This window comes from Podarcis erhardii (assembly GCF_964252035.2).
Source record: "Podarcis erhardii genome assembly, chromosome: 13".
NCBI lineage: Eukaryota > Metazoa > Chordata > Lepidosauria > Squamata > Lacertidae > Podarcis > Podarcis erhardii.
The window spans coordinates 42,604,007-42,614,664 of NC_138502.1; the positions used below are offsets into that span (position 1 = coordinate 42,604,007).

A 10,658-nucleotide genomic window follows, 5' to 3' on the forward strand; every position below is an offset into this window, starting at 1 on the left:
TGAAACCATATGCCATCAGTGCTCCCAGCTATGTACGTGACACCACAGATTTTCTGAGGAAAATACAATCTTTAAATAATCTTCCCAACAATACTATACTAGCTACTATGGATGTGGAATCTCTGTATACCAATATCCCACACAACGATGGTTTACAAGCTATAAGGAATACCATTTCAGATAAAACCACAGCGGACTTTGCTACCAAACTCTGCCAATTTGTCCTTACCCACAACAACTTCAAATTCGGTGATGACCTGTTCCTTCAGATCAGCGGCACAGCAATGGGCACCCGCATGGCCCCACAGTATGCCAACATCTTCATGGCGGATTTAGAACAACGTTTCCTAAACTCCTACCCACTCAAACCTCTCTTGTACCTGCGATACATTGATGATATTTTTATCATCTGGACACATGGTCAACAGACCCTGGACACCTTCCACCAGAAATTCAATGATTTTCACCCCACCATCAACCTAACAATGAATCAATCTATGCAAGAAATACATTTTTTGGACACTACTATAAAAATACAGGATGGGCGCATAGACACCACCTTATACCGTAAACCAACTGACCGACAAACATATCTACATGCCTCTAGCTACCATCCCAAACATACCAAACAGTCCATTGTATATAGCCAGGCACTACGTTACAGCCGCATCTGCTCCAATTCTACAGACAGAGACTCTCACCTAAGAGATCTACAGCAAACCTTTTTAGAACTAAAATACCCAGCAGATGAAGTTAGACAACAGATCAACAGAGCCAGACTGATACCCAGAGAGAACTTGCTGCAAGACAGACCCAAAAAAGAAAATAACAGAACACCTCTAGTCATCACATACAGCTCCCAAGTTAAAACAGTACAATGCATCATCAGAGATCTACAACCTCTCCTGGACAATGACAGTTCTCTTTCTCAAGCTCTGGGAGGAAGACCTTTCATTGCCTCCAGACAGCCCCCCAATCTTAAACAACTCCTAACCCACAATAATACTATAACCAGACTTAACACGGACACTGGCACCAGAGCCTGCAATAAACCCAGATGCCAACTTTGCTGCCACATACACCCGGACAACACCATTACTGGCCCCAACAACATCACACATACCATCTCGGGACTATTTAATTGCTCATCGTCTAACATTGTGTATGCCATAAAATGCCAACAGTGTCCTTCAGCTCTCTATATTGGACAAACAGGCCAGACCTTACGCCAAAGAATAAATGGACATAAATCCGACATCAGGAACCACAAGACAGAAAAACCAGTAGGAGAACACTTCAATCTCCCAGGACATTCTATACAAGATCTCAAAGTAGCTGTTCTATTACAAAGGAATTTCAGAAATAGACTGGAAAGAGAAGCTGCTGAATTGCAACTTATCACCAAACTTAAAACTATGGAGAGACCTGGTTTGAATAAAGACATTGGATTCTTATCTCATTATACATGACAAAGCCATTTTTCACCTTCTCACCCCTTGCTTTTTCCTGTTAGACCTATTGCAGTCGTTAAGAGTCGTCAATCACCCATTCCCACCACCCTTCTGAGTAATACCCCTCCCCACCTTCTCACTATATAGAAAGGTCCGGTGACTTCTGTTTCAGTGTATCTGAAGAAGTGTGCATGCACACGAAAGCTCATACCTAGAACTAACTCAGTTGGTCTTTAAGGTGCTACTGGAAGGAATTTTCCCTGTTGACAAGACTTTGGACCAGGTCCAGGCCTGGCATGATAAATTTCCCTCTCATTGACCTCGATGGGAGGGAGAAAGGAAAAACAGCTTTTGCCACCCGCTGTGGCAGAGAAATGGAGATGCGGGTGGCGCTGTGGTCTAAACCACCGAACCTCTTGGGCTTGCCGATCAGAAGGTTGGCGGTTCGAATCTCCGTGACGGGGTGAGCTCCCGTTACTCTGTCCCAGCTCCTGGCAACCTAGCAGTTCGAAAGCACGCCAGTGCAAGTAGATAAATAAGTACAGCTGTGGTGAGAAAGGTAAACGGCGTTTCCGTGCGCTCTACTTTCTGTCACGGTGTTCCGTTGCGCCAGAAGCGGTTTAGTCATGCTGGCCACATGACCCGGAAAGCTGTCTGTGGACAAACGCCGGCTCCCTTCTGTATTATTATTATTTTTATCTTATGTTGTATCGTTGTATTAATTTTATCTTTACTTGTACCAATGTACCTGCATCTTTTCTGCTATTGCAATAAGAATCACCAGTTGAGGGCTATGAATGAGAAATGACATAGTTGTCCGTGGCTACACATCGCCATCTACTGAGTCTACAGTATACACACACCAATTCACAAGTTCAAATGACTTTATTCAAAAGCATGGCTACATAGACAATCGCACCTATATATGCAAAGTAGAGGAAAAACACCCAAAATCCTGTCTTCATTTCCTCTCTTATCGATCTGCCCCCAGGCATCACGCAAAGCCTTCCTGAAAGTCAGAACACAAACAATACTTTTTGTTGTTTAGTCGTTTAGTCGTGCCCTACTCTTTGTGACCCCATGGACCAGAGCACGCCAGGCACTCCTGTCTTCCGCTGCCTCCCGCAGTTTGATCAGACTCATGTTTGTAGCTTCGAGAACACTGTCCAACCATCTCGTCCTCTGTCGTCCCCTTCTCCTTGTGCCCTCCATTTTTCCTAACATCAGGGTCTTTTCCAGGGAGTCTTCTCTTCTCATCAGGTGGCCAAAGTATTGGAGCCTCAGCTTCAGGATCTGCCCTTCCAGTGAGCACTCAGGGCTGATTTTCTTAAAAATGGATAGGTTTGATTTTCTTGCAGTCCATGGGACTCTCCAGAGTCTCCTCCAGCATCATAATTCAAAACCATCATAATTCAAAAGCATCAATTCTTTGGCGGTCAGCCTTCTTTATGGTCCAGCTCTCACTTCCAATAGCCATCAGTAAACATCAGAAAAAACAAGAATCTGCCTCAGTCCTTTTGTATACAGTATGCTGTCTACAACACAGCAATCTAATCCAAGTATCATCAAACACACTCTGTACAGTGTTCCATTTCTCCAAAGGTATTGGACTATATTAAAGGGAATTTACACTTTTTATTCTCTTTTTCATTTTTCCCCTTTTTAAAATGCATTTTATTTTGCTGATAAAAACGTTGTTAATTAACTCATTATTGTCAAAAATTGTACATCTCAACATAAACATAATAAAGAAAAGAGAAAACAAAAACAAAAACCAACATACAAAACAAAACAAAAAATCACATAGACCATTTTAAATATATCTATACAGTGGTACCTCGGGTTAAGAACTTAATTCGTTCTGGAGGTCTGTTATTAACCTGAAACTGTTCTTAACCTGAAGCACCATTTTAGCTAATGGGGCCTCCCGCTGCGCCACTGCTGCACGATTTCTGTTCTCATCCTGAAGCAAAGTTCTTAACCCGAGGTACTACTTCCGGGTTAGCGGAGTCTGTAACCTGAGGTGTATGTAACCTGAAGCCTATGTTAGTCTGCGAAGGCAGCACTGAGCATCATATAAATTTGCGGGAATGTAGTTATAACTTCTTTGATTACACATAAAAAACCAGCCATCCGGTAAGCGCACATGGGCATAATTAAAAGTAATCTGTTGAACATGTGAGCAATTCCAAGTTGCTTCCTCACTGCAATTCACAATCTGAGCACAAGAGGTGTCTGGTGGTGCTGCAACTCTAGGTGTGTATAATGATATTTCATCCAGAGGTAACTTTTGTTTCACCTGTCCCCAATCATGGAGATTGGTCTAACCAATGATACCTTCAGAAATCCATTTAGAAAACCACTTTCCCATGTGTGTGGCATGTGCCATATGGAAAGGCTGTGTACAAACTGGGATCAGACAATTTCCTAAGGTAGTGTGCATATCATATGTTTCACTCAGACAAAAATGAGAGACATTAGCAACTTCAGCTAAATGCATCTGTCAGGCTCATGTTCCCTGAGAAAAGGTGGACTGCGGGGGGGGGGCACTGGTGAAGGACGATGAACTAAGGCAATTGATCCGGGACGATGCTTTTGCTCGGCGGAAGCTAGATGAGCTAAGGCAACGAGGAGGAGCTGAGGGAGGTTTCAAGGAAAAAGGGGGGCTCCTGTTCTATCGGGGGGCTTTGTATATTCCAGGTGAAACCCTAAGAGACAGAGTCCTCAAGCAACTTCATGACAGCTCCACGGCAGGACATTTTGGGCAACACAAAACCATGTTGTTGGTTACCAGGGAATTTTGGTGGCCCAAAGTGAGGGAAGACGTAAGGGAATATGTGAGAGGGTGTGAGACCTGCCAGAGGGCCAAAGGGGAGAGGGCTGCTCCGGCAGGGTTATTGGAGCCTTTGTCCACACCAGGGAGGCCATGGGAGGTGGTATTGGTAGATTTTGTCACTGACCTGCCCAGGTCCAAGGGGAAAATAGCGGTGATGGTGGTGGTGGATCTCCTGACCAAAATGTGCCATTTTGTGGCGTGTTCACATGCGGTGATGGCGGAGGAACAGCCAAGTTGTTTGTAGAGCATGTGTTTAGGTTGCATGGAGTCCCTTCTAGGGTCATTTCGGACAGGGGAACCCAATTCACCTCACGGTTTTGGCGCAAGCATATGAGTTTGCTGCAAGTAGAGGTGAGCTTCACCACCGCAAGGCACCCCGAAACCAATGGGCAGGCGGAAAGAGCAAATGCTGTTTTGCAACAGTATTTGCGGTGTTATGTCAGTCAGAGGCAGAATGACTGGGTGGACGGATTAGGACTAGCGGAGTTTGCGTACAATAATGCTGAGAACGTGTCCACCGGGATGACTCCTTTCTTCGCCAATCACGGAAGTCACCCTAGGGCTTTCCCAGGGAGGGGGGAGGAGTCGTGGAGTGTACCGGCCACAGAACAGTTTGCGGAGGAAATGGAGGCGATTCACCAACAGCTCCAGTTGAACCTGGAAAGGGCCAAGGAAGTATACAAGAGGGAGGCAGACAAGCATCGGAGACCAGGGGAGACCATTCGGGTTGGGGACAAGGTGTGGTTGTGAACACAAGGGTTGCCCTGGAAGGGGGGGGGTGCAAGAAGCTCAAACCCAGGAGGGTGGGTCCCTTTGAGGTCATCCAGCAGGTAAATCCAGTGGCCTTTAAGTTAAGGCTGCCTGAGAGATTCATCCCGTCTTCCATAGGTCACTGTTGTGGCCCTACAGGGGAGGGGGGATCAGGCAGGGAAGAGGGGAAGTGGAGGTTCCACCGCCCGAAATTGAGGAAAGGGAGCAAGGCCACAAGGTAACTGAAATACTGGACTCCCATTGGAACGGGGAGCAGCTAGAGTATTTGGTGGCTTGGGAAGGGGCTCCCAGTTCGGAAAACACTTGGGTTCTGGAAGGTTGCATTACTGAGGATTATTTGGTGGAGTTCCACGATTTATTTCCCAACAAACCCAAACCCCCGGGTAGGTTCTTTGAACAGGTGTTCGGTCCGACGGATGATGAAGAAGACTTCGAGGGTTTCCCACCATCAGACGATGAGGGAAGAGGCCGGAGAGAAGGACATCTCAAAGATCGCTGGGAGCCTGCGGGTTTGGGGGAGGGCTAGGGTAATGTTTTTGAAGATGCAGAAAATGAAGATGAGATTTTCCTAGGTTTCACCCCCGAGAAACCTGATAAAGAAGAAATGGGAATGGCAGTCTCTCCAGAGGAGGAGAGAGGGGCCTTTGGGGAGGGGGTGGATGTCAGGGAACTGGAGGCAGAGAAGGGGGGGAGAATGGGCACCTACCGGGGAAAACCTCCTTTAATAAGCAGCTGCTCTTCCTCGGACGAGGAAGGTAACGAAGGATTGTCAGGAGGTAATGAATCTGAGGGGGGGGGGAGGCACTTCTGGGGCCAAGTCACTCTCGTCAGAGAGGAAGGAGGGGGGCTGGGCTTCGGAAGTGGTTATGCTGGGGAAAATCGAAAGGAAATTTAGTCGGGACAACTGACCTGCCATGATTAAGACGGACTTTTGACCTGCTTGTACATAGCTTCAAAGGGGCAATAAATCTTGTAAATATGGCTGAATTCCTGGACTCTTATCTTTGCTAGCACTCACAACTAATTGCTGACAGCATCCATTTTTTTATTTTTTTTAGGAGTGTAAGTGAAATTTTATTGGGAGGGGATAGCAGTTGAACAGCAGCAACTGAAGAGTAAGAAGAATCCCTGTATTTAAAACACTCAGTAGCTCCTGCTGAACACACATATAGGAAGCCACTCTGCCATGCTTCCCATTTGGCCCCAGACACCCCACATCCTACAGAAACGAATACACAGAAGCACAGGAAAGTCAAATCACCAAGAAACCACTGCAGAATAAAAAGGGAATGTGGAGAATTGAACTGTCTTGAACACTCTTTAGTTGCATTAACTACATTTTCATTTCATCACTGTAATACAAATAAATAAATAAATACCCCACCACAGTTGCTTGCAGGAACTGGTTCAGATTTCTTTTTAAATACCAGAAACTTTAGTCCGCTACATAAGTGTTTGGAAGTTACTTATGTTTATATGGAAATTAAGCCAGTATTAATACTTTTCTACAGCAGTAAACGCACACCAGGAAGGCCAGGACAAAACACAAATCAAGGAATGGAGTTTTCCCAAAGCTGCAGTGTGAAAGGACTATAAATTGATTTCCATACACATGGCTGGCTTCTCTTTGCTGTAGGAAATCCAAGCGGAGCTGTAAGGAATGAGACATGTAAAAAGGTTTCTTGAGAAGGGGAATGACACTCCATATGCAGTTTAGTTTTCTGCACCTTCTGAGGCATCACATTCTTCTCCTGCGCTGTCTGATGTCCATAATGTGAGGTTGTCTCTAAGCAACTGCATGATGAGAGCGCTGTCTTTGGACAAGCGTATCAAGTTCTGCAGTGGCTCCATCAAAAGCTGTCTTTGCCAATGTGCAAGCCAGCTCTGGGTTGTTGAGGATCTCATAGGAAAATACGGAAAAGTTAAGCGCTAAACGAATTGGATGTGTGGGTTGCATCTCTTTCTTGCTGATGTCAAATGCCTCCTGATAAGCCGCCTGTGAATTTTCTATTGTTTGTTTTCTGTCATCTCCACTGGCAACCTCCGCCAGGTATCGAAAGTAGTCTCCCTTCATCTTCAGCTAGAACACCTTGCTCTCTGGGTTAGTTGCATTAGCTATTAAGTACTTGTCCAGCAACTGCAGAACTGTAGTGCAGATGGACTTAAGTTCAAACTCCACTTTCTCTCGGTAGTCCTTGACAAGCTGCATCTTCTTGTCATTTCCGTCAGTCTTCTGCTCAATGCTAGAGATCACTCACCAAGCAGAGCGTCTTCCCCCAACCACATTCTTGTACGCCACAGCGAGAAGATTGCGTTCTTCATTGGATAATTCAGCACCTTGCTCTGTCACTGCCTTCATGCAGGTAGCCAGGAACATCCTATGGCCTTCTGGGAGGAGGCTTGGGCAGCAGCCACAGCGGTGCAGGGGGGAGATTCTGCAAGAAAGAAGGGATCTTTAAAGCAGAGGATCTTTAAAGGGATCTCTAAACGCTAAAGGTTGCTTCCCCCTGTCCCATTACCTCCGAGGCAGGTTTCCTCCACCTGGGCTCCAGTCCCTCCCGGGATCCGGCGGCTCCGAGGCTGAGTCGTTCCCTCGCTGCAAAGCAAAGGAGACATCAGCCGGCGCTCCCAGCCAGGCTAGCCCCAGTCTGGGGCAGGAGGGTGGGGGACCTGGGAAGGGGGCATTTCCTCCTACCTGATCTTACAAGTTCCCCAAACCTGGCCTCCGCCTCCGTACGGGCGTCTTGGATCCGCCCCGGCCGGCCTTGCTCAGAAGCAGCAGCCAAGGTTTCCTCCCTCTCTAAAATCACTCGAGATGTTCTTCGAATTGGAGGAAACCTTGTCTGCTGCTTCTGCGGCAGGCAGGGCCGGGGAGGAGCCATGCCCACACGGAGACGGGGCAGTGGGGAACCGGCGCGAGGGTCCTCAGCCGGGAACCGCCGGGATGGTATCTTGCTCTTTGTCCCGGGAGCCGGATCTGAAGCCTCATCCCTGGAGAAATTAGGAAAAATATGGGCTAAGAAGGCAAAGAAAGAACCTGAAATGCAATATATTTCTGCCAACTCTATGCCTAAACTGAAGCCCAAACACGGAGAGCTATCTATTTCCCAAAATATTTAGCTATGGACTAGCAGGTATAGATTCATGCAGTTCTGAAGGAAGGAAGGACGTATGGGGTGGGGAGAATTCTGGGATGCATCTCCACAGAACCCTTCCCAAGCAGAGCCAGATTGCCCAATGGGCAGAGCAGGCACCGGCCCTCGGCCCCTGCAACAACGGATCGCCATAAATATTCTTGGTTTTGCGTAATAAAATTGGATTGTTAATATTTCTGGTTGGTAGAATCAAATCACAGCATACCTGCACATTCGGAGTTTCCCCCTTGCACCGCTGGGCTGCTGCTGCCTCTGGTGGTGGGGGTGGGCCGGAGCCTTGGGCTTTCCTCCCAAACCATGGCCCTGGGAGAGACAAAGGACATTGTATTTTCCTGGCATAAGCATCCACTCTAGGGCACCGGGGTCCCCTGGGCCCTCCCCAATTATTGGGGGCTGGGGTGAGGCGGGACTGCTCCCCACCCCCAGCTCAGCTCTATATGGCACATGTGGGGAATGGGTTCCCCATGGAATTAACATACCTCAACTTGCAGCGCTTCCCCACGGTGCTGAACTTGCCTTCCATTTTGAGAAGCTGTGAGACAGAAAGGAAAAAAAAACAGAGGAAGTTAGCAACCAGTTATTCATAACAGAAAATATCTTCTGGGGTCCACAGCTGAGGACCTGCCAAGCTATCAACAGCTGTGGACAAGGCAAGCCAGGGAGCCAGGCCACACGAATCAGGGACGGGTGAGGCTAATAATAATAATAATAATAATAATAATAATGTTTTTATTTAATACTTTTATTTTGCTTTAAACCAATATAGATAAATATAATCAACCAAAATTACAAAAGAAAAATCCTTAAGAATAATAATAATAATGAAAAAAGCTAAAAACAACTACAAAAAATATCAAAGTACATGGCATAGAACATAAGCCATTATGGGAAAGAAAAAAGGTAAAGGAAAAAAGAAGGAGGAGGAAGGAAAAAAAGAAAAAAAAAAAGGGGGGGAGAAAAAAAAGAGAAAAAGAGGAAGATGAGTCAAAACACAAAAAGACTCGTCTATTGTACGCTTCCGTCAAGGTCACAAAAGATTATTATTCTTATCAATTCTCTCTATCTGCATTCCATTGAATCCCTCATCTTGGTATCAGGGAACATTTCCCTATGCGGTATCATTCTAAACATAACCTTGATGAACCCTTATACCCTAGATAATTATTTAGACATTCCCATTCTTCTTTCACCATCTTTTTAGGTTTATCTCTTATTGCATCTGTCAGTTTGCGAGCTCCAAGTACTCGCACAATTTGACTACCCATTCATCTTTAGTGGGTGTTTGTTATCTTTCCAGTGTTTTGCCACTATAACCCTTGCTGCTGACGTTGCTTACACAAATAACCTGGTTTTATTTTTGCGAATATTATCTGAAACCATTCCTAGCAAAAATTCTTCCGGTTTCTTGTTAAATGTAGTTTCTATCAATCACTTTATCTCTTCATAAATCATATTCCAAAATCTTTGTATCTCTAGACAGGACCACCACATATGGTAGTAATTAGAATGTTATTTCTATGGGCCTCGGAGCTCCCCTTACCTTTAGAATTCATTTCTCTAAACCTTCTTCAGAGTCTATCACCAACATCTGACAGGCATCCCTCTTGCAGGGCAATTATAAGGCTTGCTTGCAAAGCAGCACTTTGTGACATCAGCTGGCAAACAGGGGCCAGGCTGCTGGGTTGTCAGGCAGATGAATTAAGAAAAATAAAATCAGGGGGGAGGTCAAAGTGTGCTTGTTTTCTCCTGCTCCAGAAGCTCTCACAACCTGAAGCCGTGGCTTCAAGCTCCAAAAAGGAGATTCCGACAACTTCAGGAAGAACTTTCTGAGAGCAAGAGCTGTTTGACAGGGGGAAGAAATCCCTTAGGAGCCAGTAGATTTTCCTTATCCTGGGTTAACATGTATGGGTGGCATGGCTATCTAGGCCATGATAAGGTTAAATTTCACAAAGGATTCTTAAATCACATTGTGAAAAAAACATTCTATGAGGTTTGGGAGGGAAGCAAAAAGTCAGTAGTCACTAAAACACCCTGGTGGCTTTCACTGATGGAATCTCCAGCCATACATAGGAAAAATATGAACAGGGACTGGTTAACATATAGGGACTTAGTAGAGGAAATAAGTAGTGACCCAAAATTAAAGGACCTAGGAGAATTGAAAAAGATAAAACATGGTTGGAATATTATCAGTTAAAAGCCACATTTGAAAAGGATAAAAGGACTAAGGGATTTGATAAATAGATATATATCTTATTTAGAGAAAGACATTTTATATAGTAACCAGAAGACACTTTAAAAAATCTATAAATAAATATTGAATTGGCAAAGGAAAGAGGAAGATATTTAAAAAGTTATAACAAAATGGGAGGCAGATCTGGGACATAGGATTGAATCCGATAAATGGAAGGAATCATGGAGTAAAAATATAAAATTTACGGCTTGCTA

The 10,658-nt window shown here is 45.3% G+C and overlaps 1 pseudogene across 1 annotated transcript; it reads right to left on the bottom strand.

The window, feature by feature from the left end:
- Positions 1–6,451: 6,451 nt before the first annotated feature.
- Positions 6,452–7,562, bottom strand: LOC309327110 (14-3-3 protein theta pseudogene; annotated as a pseudogene). Its single transcript has one exon. The product of its transcript is annotated as a 14-3-3 protein theta pseudogene (transcript).
- Positions 7,563–10,658: the final 3,096 nt, after the last annotated feature.